The 16,594-nt window shown below is 43.5% G+C and overlaps 1 protein-coding gene across 4 annotated transcripts in view; it reads left to right on the top strand.

Annotated features, from left to right (window-relative positions):
* Positions 1-16,594, top strand: part of PCNX2 (pecanex 2) — a 324,094-nt gene that overhangs the window by 226,663 nt on the left and 80,837 nt on the right. The window lies entirely within an intron of this gene.

The raw sequence follows: 16,594 nt of genomic DNA, 5'->3' as shown, positions 1-16,594 counted from the left end.
AAGCAACCTGCTGCACCACAGTACAGACTCCTCTCTATGTAATTCTAAAGACTTCTTAATGAATGTGTGGGGAGGGCTTGAGGACAGTCCGAGACAGAAGGCAGGAGGCCTGAGAGCCAGGCTGACTCCAGCTAGGCAGAGGCTGCTGGCTGCTCTGTGTGCTGGGGTGGGCCTCCATGTCAAATCTCCTGGGCCCTGACCTTCTGGCCTTCTTTCTACTGTGATATCTAAGCCCTAATCCTATTTCTCTGATGTGCTTAACATCTTGCAGCACTCACTTAACAGACTGCCACATATCCCTTGCAGTCTTGCTTTTCTCCTGAGATGGCTTATGTGACTGTGAAATGCTCCTCTGATCCAGGCAGGGGATGCAGCCTGACAGATTTCTTATCTCACCTCCACCACTGACCACTGGTGACCTCATGCCTCTCTTCCCTCATCGATAAAGTTGGGGTGAAATAATTGGACCTACTTCACAGACTAGTTGTGAAAAGAAAACTAGTTACTATACATAAACTCCTAGGTTGAGGCCTGGCATACAGTAAGCACCCTGTGGGCCTGAGCTGGCAACATTATCTGCCTGCTCTGTAGAGAAGCCCTGGTCCCACCATGGCCCATGCTGACAGGTGTGACTATGTGCTTCTCCTCCCAGCAAGCTGAGAAGCCTGTGTTCAGGGGTGCCCTGGGGAAAACTAACCCACCCCAAGGGCTCTACCATGAGCCAGTGCTGGGAGATCATGAGGAGGTAAGGGAGGAACTTTCTGAAAGATTCCTCCTCTTCCAACAGTGGTAGATCTTTTGTTTCAATGAAAGTAAAGTCATCTGGAAAGTTATACACAAATTTTCAGTTTTGCATTTGTCTAAACGGGTATGCATATGAACATAAGTAGAGAGGAAAAGACAATTACCAGAACTGGCTTGCCCATAAACTTATTGAGGAGAAAGCAATTTGGGGCACCTTTTTGGAATCCTAAAAGTTGTACTTGCTGTCAATTAACAGGGCTGGAATTTCATTATTTTTCCTTACTCAGTGAAAGAAATGTAAAATATTTTAAAATTGACTCACTATAAAATATGTTGCTTTTTGTCTCCAGTTCTCAGAGAATCAGTCTCTTTTGCTAGACTGAGATTTTTTTTTTTTTTTTTTGACAGGCAGAGTGGACAGTGAGAGAGAGAGACCGAGAGAAAGGTCTTCCTTTGCCAGTTCACCCTCCAATGGCCGCCGGCGCACCGCCCTGTTCCGAAGGCAGGAGTCAGGTGCTTATCCTGGTCTCCCATGGGGTGCAGGGCCCAAGCACTTGGGCCATCCTCCACTGCACTCTCGGGCCACAGCAGAGAGCTGGCCTGGAAGAGGGGCAACCGGGATAGAACCCGGGGTGCCAGCGCCGCAGGCAGAGGATTATTAGGCTAAGATTTAATATAGGAAAATATCAAAGAACTTCTGATATCTTCATGGAAGGAAGAGTAGTGTGTTTTGCTATTTAACCTCTTCACTCCTACAAGTCTGTAGCCCTTTTAGGATGATACGTTTGGGTCCGAGTTTTCAGTTTCACAAAGAACAGATTCTGTTGTAGTCCATTCTTTTCATCAAGAAAAAACAGCTTAGTCCTTTGGTGGGAAGGGGTATCTATTGTTGATGGACACTTTCATGGGTTGGAAGGGGACGTCAAGGTCTGTGGGTATGCATAAGGATGTCCTCCCTTTACAAGGTCTTGCTGAAGGAGCCAAGTGAAAGAAAGCTTTCAGGTGCACCAGAGGAAAGAGTTCCTGGTGTAAAACCCAGTCTGCTGAAAATCTGTTGTTACCTCCTGGAAATGCTTTAGATTATAGAATCCAGTGTCCCGTCTGCTTAAAAAATCAGTGGTTGAAATTAGGACAACAGAGTAGCAGGTACCAGAAGAGGAAGTGGCAGGAAATCTCATCTGCATCCTTGCAATCACATTCTGTTTTAAAGCTGTTTCTAGTGTTCTTATTGAGAAGTTTATATGAACCTGTTCTAATTACCTTCTCTCTCTCTCTCTCTCTCTCTCTCTTTTTTTTTTTTGGACAGGCAAAGTTAGACAGTGAGAGAGAGAGAGAGAGAGAGAGAAAGGTCTTCCTTTTCAGTTGGTTTACCCCAAAAATGGCCTCTACGGCTGGCGCACCGCGCTGATCCGAAGCCAGGAGCCAGGTGCTTCCTCCTGGTCTCCCATGCATGCAGGTGCAGGGCCCAAGCACTTGGGCCATCCTCCACTGCCTTCCCGGGCCACAGCAGAGAGCTGGCCTGGAAGAGGAGCAACAGAATCCAGGGCCCCAATCAGGACTAGAACCCTGGGGTGCTGGTGCCGCAGGCAGAGGATTAGACAAGTAAGCCGTGGCACCGGCCCTTCTTTTGGGTTTGATACAAAGCAGTGATCAAGCCTGTGTGTAGTTGATTCTCTTTTATATTTTAGAAGCCATTCCATCATTTTTAAAGGGCCTCCATAGGCTCTTTCTGCTGAGCACTTTGCCACAGTGAGGCACCCTGCCCTTTGTGTGTGTATGTTCGGGGTCACCTCTAGGGGGTCACTTGTAGTCTCTTCTAGGATGCCTCTCCCTTTTCAACCCTGTTTCTTCACTGTCTAGTTCCTCAGGGGTCTTTTTTGAGGCTTTTAAAGCTGACTTTGGTTTTCACAGATCTCCAGTGAACCCTGCACTCTAATGAAATTATTTGAAAAGTCAAAGCAGTAATAAACGATAACTATGGCTCATCTCTTTTCCCCACATGGCATGTCCTGAAACGTGCAGAATTCCTGTCCCCTATTCTGTGTCTCTCTGACACATGAGACAAACATGTCTTCCCCTACATGCCCCATTACCTTAGGCTCCAGATCCTCTGCTCACTCATCTCTTCCCACATATAGCTCCAGCTTAGTCGTCTTGAAATACAGCTCTCAATATGTCAGTGCCCTCAAAAACCTGTGGTGGCTCACTGTGCCTGAGGAACAAGGAGAAGCACCACACAGATGAGACTGTCCCCCCATAAAAAAGTCAGGACAATGGAAATACTGTATGTCTGTGCTTTCCACCATGGCGGCCACCAGCCCATATGGCCGCTAAGCTTTTGAAATATGTGACTATTCTGAATAGGGGACTGAATTTGCAGCTCTGTTTAAATTTAATTCTTTTCAGCTTAAGTAGCCAGCTACCATATTGTACAGATATAGACAGACCCTCCCTGTTCTCACTTTCCATCTCATCTCTTACCACTTGTCTATGTGTTGTATACTGTGGATATTTCATCCTAAACCTTTCTCGAGCTGTTCCTTTCACATAGAATGACCTACCCTCCCTGTACCTCTGCTTCTTCATTTCTTGTCCACAGCTACTTGGCAGAGTCCAGTTTAAATGGCAACTCTGCCATGAAGCTGTTTTGATCTCTCCAATTGGAAATTCCTTTTCTGAATTCCTATAACAATTTGTCTTTGTGTTCTGGTAAAAACTTTAGAAACATATTCAGATATTATTGTTTATCATTCTACTTTAATATAAATAGTTACTAAATAATCAACTTTTCATTAACATGAAACAACATTTAGGCTGGGAAGTGCATGACTCATGTGCCCAATTGTCTCAGCCAACATCTTTGCTCTGAATGAGTTGAATATTTTCAGCTCCTTTAAAGAATGAAAACTCCCATTCTAAACAAAGGAAGAAAGGAAATGTGCAGCTTTTAAATCCACATTCGCTTATCTTGAATGAGTTAACTCTTTTCAGTGACTGTAACAGTGATTTTGCTTGGATTTGTCAATTTTTTTATGAAATGTAACTCATATGGGTATGTAACAGCTAACTGTAAGAAAAATACAGCTTTTCATAGTGGTTATATTTCTAGATTACCCTCTGTATTGTTTTACAAATGTTATGTTGTTTTGGGCATTATCCTTCACAACAAATGTGTGTGAAGTATCTGTGTATGTGTGAGTTCACTGTTCTAGACTTTTTTTTTTAAGATTTATTTATTAAGAGCTGGTGCTGTGGTGCAGCAGGTTAAAGCCCCTGCCTGCAGTGCTGGCATCCCATATGAGCACTGGTTTGAGTCCCGCTCCTCTACTTCCGATCCAACTGCTTGCTAATGCACCTGGGAAAGCATCAGAGGATGACCCTACTCCTTGGGCCCCTGGACCCATATGGGAGACCCAGAAGAAGCTCCTGGCTCCTGGCTTTGGTTTGGCTCAGCTCTGTCTGTTGCAGCAATTTGAAGAGTGAACTGGCAGATAGAAGACCTCTCTCTCTATCTCTCTCTGTCTTCACCTCTCTCTGTAACTCTGCCTTTCAAATAAAAAAAAAATTTATTATTTATTTGACAGGCAGAGCTTCAGAGGGATAAAGGGAGAGACAGAGAGAAATTTTCCATTCATTGGTTCACTCCCCAAATAGCCTCAATATCTGGGGTTGGCTTGGGCCAAAACCAGGGGCCAGGAAGTTCTTCCAGGTTTCCTACGTGGGTGCAGGGGCTCAAGCACTTGGGCCATTCTCCACTGCTTTTCCAGACCCATTAGCAGGGAACTGTATTGGAAGTGGAGCAACTGGGACACAAACTGGTGCCCATATGGGAAACCAGCATCACAAGCAGTGGCTTACCCTGCTAATCCACAGTGCCAGCCGCTGTGCTAGGCTTTAACCAGGAGGAAATCAGTCTGTGTGACTTCACAAACACATCAACTTTTCAGGCTGTGTCTTTAGACCTTTCTTGAACAGCAAGAAGGTATGAGCTTAATCCTCAGCTCTTCCTGACGGAGTGATGATATATAAGCTCTGGGGTTGGTCAGACATTGAGTAAAATCTCAGCTCATATGCTTGGTTAGGTGCTGGGGAAATTATTTAGTTGGTGAACCTCAGTTAGGTCATCTGGAAAATGGGGTGACTATCTCTAGGTGCTTCTCAGAAGTCATAAAAATCAAAGAAGACATGGTTCACTGTCAAGAATGTGTAGATCCTTTCCATGCGCAATGTTTCTGTTCTTTTTCTCAGCCAAATTTTGTCCTCCTTTCTTATGTCTACCTTCTCTCATCCAACTGTATCTTGACATATTTTATGTATCGTTGCAACCTACCTGCATTCTTTCTAAAGTGGCAGAGAACAGTCATATCAACACCTTCATAAATCTTATACCATCACAACCATAGCCAGCATCCACAGCAAGACTGGGGGCCTTAAGGTCAGCCTTTGAAGTACACTCAGAGCAACAAGATTAAACAAGCCCCACCTGCATAATTGAATTCTATGGATTCCACAGAGCCTTAGATGCAAAAGACCCCATGTTCTCAATGTGGTCATGTGTTAATAATGCAAAGTATGAGAACATGTCACAGCATAGCCTGTAATGTTCACTTTGAATATTGACCAGTCTCAGGGAAGATGTTTTAATTAGATGTGCTCAAGGTTCTTGGCCTAGGGGAGTGAAGCCTCAGTGTTTGGATGCCTCATACCTACCCTGTAAACCTCCCGCATCACATATGTTTGAGTAATGCAATAAAAGGATTTGAGATAATGTGGATTTAAAAGCTGCATATTTCCTGCCTTCTTTTGTTAAGAATCATTCAGTCCCATCTCTTGCACTTCCCTGAAAGCTGGGAAAGCTGAGGGTTCTCCTCTCTTGCTGCAATGATTCAAAGCCGGAGTCTGCCTTCCTGCTGGACTAGACTTAGCTCCCTGCAACAATCCATCAACCTGAATCAGTCGCAGAGCCTCACTCCCGGGTGACCTTGAAGAGTCAGCAGCACCAGACAGCTGGGAAGCAGGTGGGCATGGCTGACTCCATCCTGCAGCCCGTGGCCTGCTTCACTACTCTGCACTTTGCAAATATTTTCACTGCTCAGCAAAATGGAATAGGACCCTGAGTAAAATTATACACCACAGCATAATGAAGAAAAAGCTCAAACCAGTGCTGTTGGAGAAATTCAATGCACTGGAGTTCCTCAAAAGTGACTTCCTTCTGGAATATATCTGCATAATAGCTCATCACCACACCTCAAATGTCAAATCTCACCCTTGAGTACACATGTGAGAGCCTTCCCAGCCGTCAGCAAAACAGCAGGATGAGGTCACATTCATCATTTTGTTTTCCACTTAGCAACATCATTGAGACACAGACCTGGAACTCCAGCTAAGGAAATTCAAGTCAGAAATGGGAAAAGAAAGCAGAGAGATTGAACCAAGTCCTAGGCCACATCAGCAATAGAGCTGGCGGAGGAGGCTCCAACTTCAAACTGGCCAGTTGGCCTTGGAGGTACCACGGGGCATTCCAGGCACCTTCTTAAGCTTTCCAGACCACATAGATCCTCTGATTTTTAGAAATGAGGGTTGGCTTTTGTGCTGTCACTCTCTGAAAGTAAAAGGTATGGGCAAAGGTGCGGGAAATCCCTTTGATAAAAGCTATCCCTTGCTTTTATTAGGAGTCTTTTGATTTCAAGAAAACAATTCAAGATGACTTGTGCAAAATTAGGAATTCATTGGCTCATGAAGCTGAAAGGCCTTGTTGGGCCCAGCTCAGACTTTGGGATGGGGCTGGTATTATCAGGAATCAATCTCCATGTCCCCTGGCCCTGTCTTCGTCTGTGCTTGCTGTATCCTCAGGCCAGTTCTGATGGTGGTGACAACAGGGCTGCCAGCAGCACTGAGCTTGCATCCCACCCTGCCAGGTCCAGTGTAAAGAGGAGTGTCTCCTCACCTGCCAGGTCTCCTATCCCAAAGTTCTGGGAGTCACTCTGGCCAGGCAGAAACAGTAGATGTCTGGCACATAGGCTTCACACCTTTTCTTTCTGTTGCCTTGGCCCTGTTGGCCATAGTCTCACTTACTTGTCGGTGTCTTTCTAACTGTGGCCAAACCTGAGTCTTAGCAGAATGAAATGAAATATGAGACAGGCACTGCCCTGTATCTTCAGAGGCAGCTCACATGTCCCCAGCCACTTGGCTGAGGTTTTCTGATATTAAACTCTTGAGCTCATTTTTGGCTCCTCAGCCTGACTCAACACCTCCATTTTATTATGTGTAACTAAGACTTTCTCTTGCTGCTTTTCCTTTGCTTGCATTCCTTTTGGAATGTTCGGGACATGGCCCACATTCCCATTTGGGTTGTTATCTGTCAATCCGGGGACCCACTATCTCCCCAGATGTAGTCCTATGATGGCTAACCCATCTTAACTCCTCAACACATCTCTCTCGTCAACACCGACACCTAAGTGTTGTGTGCAGCTCATCAACACACACACACACACACACACACATACACACACACGTGTTATTGCAACTCAGGCAACTATAACAAATACATAAATATTGGTCAGGCTCTCGTGAGGCTCCTCTTCAGGCTGGGGACTGCTGACTTCTCGGTGTCTTCCTGCATATCTGAAAGAGGGCTGGTGTGCGCTCTGCAGTCCCTTTCATACGGACACTACCACAATTCATGAGGACTCTACCCTCTCTTTTCTTTTCTTTTCTTTTCTTTTCTTTTCTTTTCTTTTCTTTTCTTTTCTTTTCTTTTTTTATTTGACAGATAGAGATATAGACAGTGAGAGAGACAGAGAGAAAGATCTTCCTTCCTTCCTTCCAAAATGGCTGCTACAGCCGGTGCTGCGCCGATCCAAAGCCAGGAACCAGCTACTTCTTCCTGGTCTCCCATGGGGTGCAGGGCCCAAGCACCTGGGCCATCCTCCACTGCCCTCCTAGGCCACAGCAGAGAGCTGGACTGGAAGAGGAGCAACCGGGACTAGAACCCAGTGCCCGTATGGGATGCAGGGGCCACAGGCGGAGGATTAAGCAAGTGAGCCACGGCGCCATCCCCTGTCATTTTCTAATCACCTCCCCAAAGGCCCTACCCCTCATCCCATCTCATTGCAGATGAGGATTTCAACATATGGATTTGAGGGGATGGGAGAGGGGCACACAGAACCATAAGCAGCTTTAAATAGGATTTTCTCTAATCATTCACTTTAAAAGACTTCTCATTTTGGTTCCTGAGACTTTATTCAGGACTCCAAGTTATCACTCATTGCCCAGGGCATCCTTGAACTTCATTGCTGTTCTCGTACCTTCTTGACTGGGGCCTGGAGCTGCTGGGAACCTGGCCAGGGACACAGGGAAGCACAAAGAACAGGGCAAGCCAGACTTGCCAGCTACTAACTGTATCCTGAAGAGGAACACTCCACACTTTTGTGATCCGGTAATCGCAGGCATGACATCTCAGCCTGATTGTAAGGGTGGTCTTGGGTGAGCTGCACTGACTTTTACCCCATTGGTTCTGCTCTGAGTATCACACTAAGGTTCAGAACCAAAATCCATACTACCAGCTTTCCTGCTGTGAGGGTTCTGCAGAATACTTCCTTGGGAAACTAAAAAAAGCCCTCTTTGGAGCCAGTGACCTCCGGCCACTGAGCTGCCACCAACCTTTTTGACCACACAGGGCTCTTGTGACTGTGCCTCCCTTTCATAGTTGTTGTGGGCCAGACACTTTCAAAAATGGCATTGTGTGTGTGTGTGTGTGTGTGTGTGTGATTTGATGGGCTTTGGAACATAATAGAAAGTGTCCAAGGCCTGAAATAAGTACAGAACTGGGCTAATATCCTAGCTCAGCTGCTTATTTGTTCTGTGACCTTGGGCAACTTGCTTAACTTCCCTGAGTTTCCTTTTTCTGATCTGTCAGATAAGAAAAATGAAGCTCTGCTTGCAGAATAGATGTGAAGGCTGGAATGAATATGTTAGGGAAGATGAGCAGGTGTTCAATAAATATAAAGGATGAGGATCACTATTGTTATCGCTATACAGGCTACTTCGTTCTTCCTACCTTTATTATTATCAGTAATAATAGATCCAGGGCCCATCACGATAATGGAAAAAGGAGCTTTGTGTTTTTTATTTCAGCAATAACTAAAGCCAGAGCATCAAACAAATGAAACTATGTTGAATCCTTTGCCAGGGTATAACCAGGCACCCGATAACATATCTGAATAAATTATGGGATGACTTTACTGCAGACTAAACTATGTAAATCCCTTCCTTCCATAACTTTAAAGGGAGGGAAAATTTTAATTATAGGGCTGCATTTTACTATTAGCCCATAAGATATAATAAGGTGCCTATTTGCACTTAAGGAAAAAAAGTCACCTTTTAAGGAGCTCAGTGTTTTGTACAAAGATCTTAAATGCCATCCCTAAAAGAGGTTGGTGGGTAGAGAACATTCAACAAAATCCATGTTGAAGAACTAAGAACATCAAGTCTAATGTTGAGAGTTTCTTTCTTTGACTGCTCTAGTCAGGGATACCTGGCTACATCCTCTTCGTGCCCATGAACAAATTATGAATGAGGGCCCAGATGCTGACAGTAAATCCCATTGCAGCCAAAGTTAGGAAGCTGGAGGGCAGAGGAGGTATATTCCTGTAGGCTGGAATATGAAGTTAAACCCAATAAAATGAGATTCATTAGAGAAAATATGAATTTCTTACTTTCTGTAAACCACGCACACAAGGGTAGTATGACAGGTTGAGCATTTTGGGCAGCAGATACAACCCTGCTTGGGACACACACATCCCATATCAGAGTGCCTGAGTTCAAGACTTGACTCTGTTCCTCATTCCAACTTGTAGCTAATGTGTACCCTAAGAGCAGCAGGTGATGGCTCAAGTAATTAGGACCCTGCCACCCATGTAGGAGACCCAGATGGAGTTCTTAGCTTATAGCTTCATCTAGATATTTGGGGAGTGAACCAGTAAACTGGAGTTTCTCTCTCTCTCTCTCTCTCTCTCTCTTGCTTTCAAATAAGTAAAGAATAAATATTTTAATTAAATTGCTCAGAACAATGAAGCTTTGTCAAAATGTTAGTGAATTAATTGAGAACTTTTAGAATTTCGCAGGCAGAGAGCAGACCATCTGGTTCACAGAAGTAACAGGGCTGTCTAAGGCAAACTGACTAGATGACATCTGGAGCAAGTAATGAAGTAGGGGCTGAGATGGGGAGGGCTGGAGACAAACCACTAAGCACCCGAATAGGGCAAGTAGGTTGCCCAAGGTCTGGACTATATCACACAAGGAACAGTTAGGAATCTTCAGCCTGAAAAAGAAGGTGGCATATGGGAGGAGGATTGTCATCTCCCTCGTAAAGGATGGCATGTATAGGAGGCAACCTTTAACTAGATTGCACCAGGAACAGCAGGTGTGTCTAAGTGGGTGTGGTATTCAGATGAGACCACAAGGAGCAGACTCTGGCCAATGAGGAGCCACAGCTGAGCACAGAGCTCCTGAGGGCTGCCTAGGGAAGCACAGACCCGTTCCCCCAGGACTGACAAGATGCTGCATGATTGCCCTTTGTGGAGAGGAGAGAGGGGAGGTGGTAATTCTTAAGGGCTGGGGATAGCCTCACTTGTAAATTCCAAACCCAAGAAGAGGCTGGAAAATAACATGGTGAGATTCCTGAGCACTCACTCAAAGTAGCTGAAGTTGTTTAATCATGCAGTTTATTGTTGGATAGACCACCAAATAGTGGCATTTAGAGATTCTGATATTCTACTGGAAAGGTTGTGATGCTCAAAGAACAGAACTGGGACTCTGTGTCTGATAGGTATTGAAATAAAAAGAGTGCATAAAAGGAAAACATATTTATGGAGCAAGAACTCTGAGTGTTTCAAATTAAAGCATCTTCCCTGAGATTGGTCAATACCAGAAGTGAATGGTCCAGGCCAAACTGTGAGGTGTTCCCATCCTCCACGTTGTTAAGTAACTGGGTTGAGTGTGGGGGAATCTTCGCATCTGAGGCTCTCTGTTAGCAGTCTTTCCATAGGCTTCTTATAACCAGGTGGGGCTTATTTAATCTTCCTACTTCAAGCATGTTTCTATGCCTGGCTTCATTGCTTCTTAGTACACAGCAACCTGGACTCATTAGTGGAATTCATATACAATGTGAACACGGGAAGACAGTGTCTCTTATTTTTCTTGTCACTCTGAAAGCATTCTGTTATCAACCCTTCTCCACAGGGCTTATTACACTTTATCCTGTACACATTGCTGTGTTTGGCTCTCTCTGAAACTCAATTCTGTAAACTCTCATCATTTTTTAAATGAAAAATGACCAGTAATGTAAAAATAATTACATACAAGAGAATCAGAAGAAAAGTTATGCGATAAAACAGGGACAATTTAATGCACTATATTCCTCTTACATTTCATAAAGGCTTAGTAGGGTTTTTCAAAATTGTTATTTGGAAGTTGCATAGTTGGAGCTTATGATACTGTAATGAGAGAAGACTTTGCAAGAGAGGTATACTTTGATGTTTGGAGGAGGTGGGGGAGATGCTCTTAGAGGGTCTTAGGAGAAAACTGTTCAGGTAGAAAGTCTGGTTTTTTAAAAAAGCCTAATTGTAAGAGCATAATTTTAGTTGGACTTTGTTTTGTAATACATTTTAAGATTTAATGTGGACAAAAGGCCTTGTTATGCTTTGGAAGTGAAGGAAATAGGAAAGGAAAAATTAAGTTCATCTCAACGAGAAGCATTGGTGTGATTTTATTAAGTGCCATGTCCTTTGGTGACACAGTGCACCCAGAGAATGTGTCTTCCCAATGATTACCTCTCCCGAGACAAGTGGTCATGAAACAGAGTGAGCCGAGTTAGCTTGGCAGTCCTGAGTGTGTCTCTGCACAAATTACAGCAGCTCCATTACCAAGGATTATTATCAGGCTTTTATCCATATGGGGAATTATATCTCAAGAGCCTGATTCATCTTGATCCAAATTCTGTGCACATCACAAGTAACTAATGAATAAAAAAAGTTTGCCTTCATTCCCATGAGAAGTTATACCTATAAGTCTAAAGAAAACACTCAAATAAATGATCTGGCCTTTTTAAAAAAGTCAGAAGTCTATAAGACCCAAAAGTCACAACCTTGAATCAGGCTATTTAAGACTGAAGAAGAATGCAGAAAAACCCTGAGAATTTCATCCTTATGAGCAGTTACAATCCTCTGCTGCTCCATTTATTCAAGTCCCCATTTGGCTGACTCCGCTCAAATGTGTGCAACTTGGATTTTTTTATTACTATTTTTATTAGTAGCATTTGCAGAAACAGAAGAAAAACTTTTCACCCTCTAAGTATTTATGACTTTCCAGTGAATGAATTGGTGGACTTCATATCCTGCATTTAAAATGTTGAGTACTCTTGGATGCTTCTGACTGAAATAGGAGAAGCAATCCTAATTTGAGGGGTAAGCAAGTGAGAATCCAAGATAAAAATTGCATGTAAATGTTTTCTAGTCACTAAACTTAGGCCTACTATTAGACATGGATTTTTTTTCTTAAAATTTTTAAGCTAATTATATATTCACATGCAGTTGACAGAGAAATCCTATTCTGTGAACCTTTTGCCAGTTTCCTCCAATGGTAACATTTTACAAACCCATCACAACCTGGATATTGAGGTTGATGCAAGAGCATTTGTTCTAGAACATTTCCAATCACCAGAAAGATCTCTCCTGTTCCCCTCTTAGGGCCCATAGAATTCTTTCTCACCCCTAACTTCTTCTTATTTTTCTTTTTAAATATTTATTTATTTGAGGCAGAGTTACAGACACAGAGAGGGAGAGACCAAGAGAAAGGTCTTCCATTCCCTGGTTCACTCCCCAAATGGCCTCAACAGCCAGAGCTGAGCCAATCCAAAGTCAGGAGCCCGGAGCTTCTTCTCGGTCTCCCATGTGGGTGCAGGAGTCCACGTACTTTCTGAAGCTATAGCAGAGAGTTAGATCAGAAGAAGAGCATCCGGGACATGAACCAGCACCCATATGGGATGCTAGTGCTGCAGGCGGTCACTTTGCCTGCTATGCCACATCGCCTGCTTCAAGAGTTTTCCTTGGTCTTTAAGCTTTAAAAGCTTAATTATAATGTGTCTTAGTGTGAATTCCTTTGGTTTTATCTTCAGTTTCTATTCTTTTGGGAATCAGATGTTAGATTTTGTTTTATTGCAGTCTCACAGGTCTCTGAGACTGTTCATTTTTTTCTTTAATCTGTTTTCTCTATGTTCACTTTGTGAATAATAATCTATTGTACTCTCTTTTAGTTTAATGATTATTTTCTCTCTTCATTTCATACTGCTGTTGAGGCCTTCCTTTGAACTTCTTATTTTGGTGATTGTATTCTTCACTAATAAAATTTCTATTTGGTTCTTATTTGTATCTTCTATTTCTTTGCTAAGAGTTTTATATGTTTTGGTGAGACTATTTTTTCATTTACTTCCAGTGATCTTAATTGCTCATTGAAGCATTATAATCACTAATGTAAAATCTTTGCCAAATAATTATCTTTAAAAAAAAAAGATTTATTTTATTTATTTGAGAGGTAGAGTTACAGACAGTAAGAGGGAGAGACAGAGAGAAAGGCCTTCCTTCCATTGGTTCACTCCCCAAATAGCCACAACGGCTGGAGCTGTGCCAATCCAAAACCAGGAGCCAGGAGCTTCTTCCAGGTCTCCCATGTGGGTACAGGGCCCCAAGGACTTGGGCCATCTTCCACTGCTTTCCCAGGCCACAGCAGAGAGCTGGATTGGAATAGGAGCAGCTGGGACTAGAACCGGCACCCATATGGGATGCCGATTCCACAGGTGGAGAATTAACCTACTGTGCCACAGCGCTGGCCCCATAATTCTCTTATTTTTAACATCTTGAGGATGATATCAACTAGTTGACTTCTTCATTCATTTTGAGATCTTCCTGTTTCCTATTATGACAAGTAATTTGCTTAAGATCTGGACATGTTTGGGTATTATGAGACAGGGTATTTAGAAACCTTTGAACTGGTTTATCTAGCATCACTCTAGCAGGAGAAATAGAGCAGTGGCTCTATTACTTCTAGGTGTGCTAGAAGTTCAAGTACCCACTTCCCATCCAGTCCTGCTAATGACCTGGGAAAAACAGTAGAAGATGTCCCAAGTGCCTGGACCCCTGCACCCATGTGGGGGACGTGGAGGAAGCTCCTCCATCCTGGCTTCAGCCTGGCCCAGCCTGCCCATCGTGGCCATTTGGGGAGTGAACCAGCAGATAGGAAATGTCTGTCTCTCTGTGTCTCCTTCTCGCTCTAACACTTTCAAATAAATAAATATTTTTAATGATTTATTTATTTATTTGAATGTCAGAGTTACACAGAGAAAGAAGGAGAGGCAGGGCGGGGCGGGGGGTCTTCCATCCACTGGTTCACTCCCCAGATGGTCACAACAGCCAGAGCTGAGCCAATATGAAGCCTGGAACAAGGAGCTTCCTCTGAGCCTCCTATGCAGGTGCAGGGACCCAAGGACTTGGGCCATCTTCTACTGCTTTCTCAGGCCATAGCAGAGAGCTGGATGGGAAGTGGAGCAGCCAGGACTCAAAACCAGCGCCCATAAGGGATGCGGCACTGCAGAAGGTGGCTTTACCTACTATGCCACAGCACCGCCCAACCCCCCATTCATTTCTATGAACTGCAATAGTAGGTGAATCTCTAGCAGTGACATATTATGTATTTATGACCAAATTCTGCTAATGAGAGCAACTAAAGAAAACTGGATGAAATATACATATTTTAAAAACTTTCTTAAAGCTCAAGCTGTTGATTTCTCAAAACCTTTTGAAGAATTCTATTGAAGAATTCAGAGCAAAATCCTGGCAAAGACAAGCACCCAAACCTCATACTCATTTTCACTTTCTGCCAACCGGAAGAGGAAAGAGAAACAGAGCTGTGCTATATGGTCTTGAAGGACAAATGGAGTCGAAGCCTAAGCCCTGCAAGACTAGAGTTCATCTGAATGATTTGACTTGAGGTAGTGTCCTCCCTACAGTCCTACAGCAATGTGTTCCCAGGAAAGATTTCTCACACCAAGTCATTCCGGGATATGGTTGCCTCACAGCCGGAAGAGTGCCACTCACTTTGCAAGAATTAGTAGTTGGTATATGCAGCAGAAATAAAAGGTGAAACCCATGCCTGTATATACCTCGTGTATGTATTCAAGTTAAAAAGAGACAGGGCAGGTTTTCTGTCTAGTGATTAAGAGAACTGTGTCCCATTTTGGAGTCCCTGGATCTGATGCCTGTCTCTAGCTTCTCACTTAGGCTCCTGCCTAAGTGCATACCCTGGGAGCTAGTAGTGATCATTCAAGTAGTTGAGTTCCTGTCACCCTTGTGCAAGACTTGGATTACATTTTCACTTCCGGCTCCAGCCCAGCTCCAGCCATCAATGGCATTTGGGGAATGAACCATAGGATGAATGTGCTCTTTCCCTCTCTCCTCCCCACCCCCCACCAAGTAATAGATAAATAAATGAGGAAGACAGTATCCTTCTATCCAAACTGCGGCTGCATTCTCATTGTTCAGGTATTTTGAAAGTTGTCCTGCCCGTGAACAGAACTGTAGCCCATTCCTAACTCCATCTCGAGTTTGCCATTGAAGCAGACACCCCCCCAAACTTCTCACTCTAGCCAGCCATAATTCCCCATCACAAAGTGGGATTAGTTCTACCATAAATAGCCCCTGAGTGCTGCCAAAAGAGAATTTGAAGCAATATCATTAAAGAAAATTATTGTTCAACTTTTTAAATTGCTCATTTGAAACCATCTGAAAGAGAAGGTGCTTGACCAAGGGAGACAGGAAGGTCAAGTTTGCTTTGAAGTAAGTCACCTTCTCTGCAGAGGCCTGTTTTGTGACTTTTGGCCTGCAGCCCTCAGGGCAGTATCACTCACCAGTGCACAGTGACTTTTGTCAGGCAAGTGCTCAGAAGAGCACAAGTACAGATGCAAACCTAAAGCATCCCAGGATTGCAGGCGCCCACTGAGGTTGGGGAGTGAGACATAAACCCACTTTCTCTTCCCGCAACACATCTGATGTTCATGCAGGAAGACAGCTAAGGCAGAAATCCAATTACTGAGCTAATTAGCACCTTTGAGTGGTAAGCACCAAATTTACTGGAGGAAAGCACTGGAGAAAAGCTCAAATTACCCAGTATGGCTGACAGTTCACCTTCTTAGAGAATTGGTGGAGAGCCAGAAGCCCTAGGGTACCCGGCAGCTCAACTTAGTTATTGCTCATCAGAAGTTAGCACTTCGCTTTCAGAAAAAGGCTGTAACCTTTTGAAAAGATAGCTTTCCGGTGAACACAGTTTTAGAAGGTGTTTTAATTCCCTAAGGAGTTTTGTAAATTATTTTCTTTTGGCTCAATCCCACTTTAAAAATTGTTTATTCTGCTGCTGAAAATTCCATTTGTCCTAGGTCTTAAGGTGAAATTAAAATTCCACTTAGGGACTAACTATGCAGACATGGGATTTCTGCCTTCATCAGAAAGAATTTTGTTTGCTTTACTTCCTGCTACCCTGAGCTCTTTTATTTTCAAAGCTGCTGTGAGAATATTTGGAAGGAAAGCTGAAGCAGTAATATGAGAAATCTTCCAAAAGTTTGTGGGAAATACATACCATGTGAAAAACTATGCATGGATTTAAAATTTTTGTGCTGAAATAAATTTGCCTTTTAATTCTATTTTTAATAAACTTTGAAAGTACACTTGTGGAATGCCATGCTGGTGGTCACAAACATTTTGAGGCATTAATAGTATATACCTCTTTCTAATCCATCTGTAAA

Source organism: Oryctolagus cuniculus, chromosome 13 (assembly GCF_964237555.1).
Source record: "Oryctolagus cuniculus chromosome 13, mOryCun1.1, whole genome shotgun sequence".
Classification (NCBI taxonomy): Eukaryota; Metazoa; Chordata; class Mammalia; order Lagomorpha; family Leporidae; genus Oryctolagus; species Oryctolagus cuniculus.
This window is presented reverse-complemented; position numbering and strand designations above follow the sequence as displayed.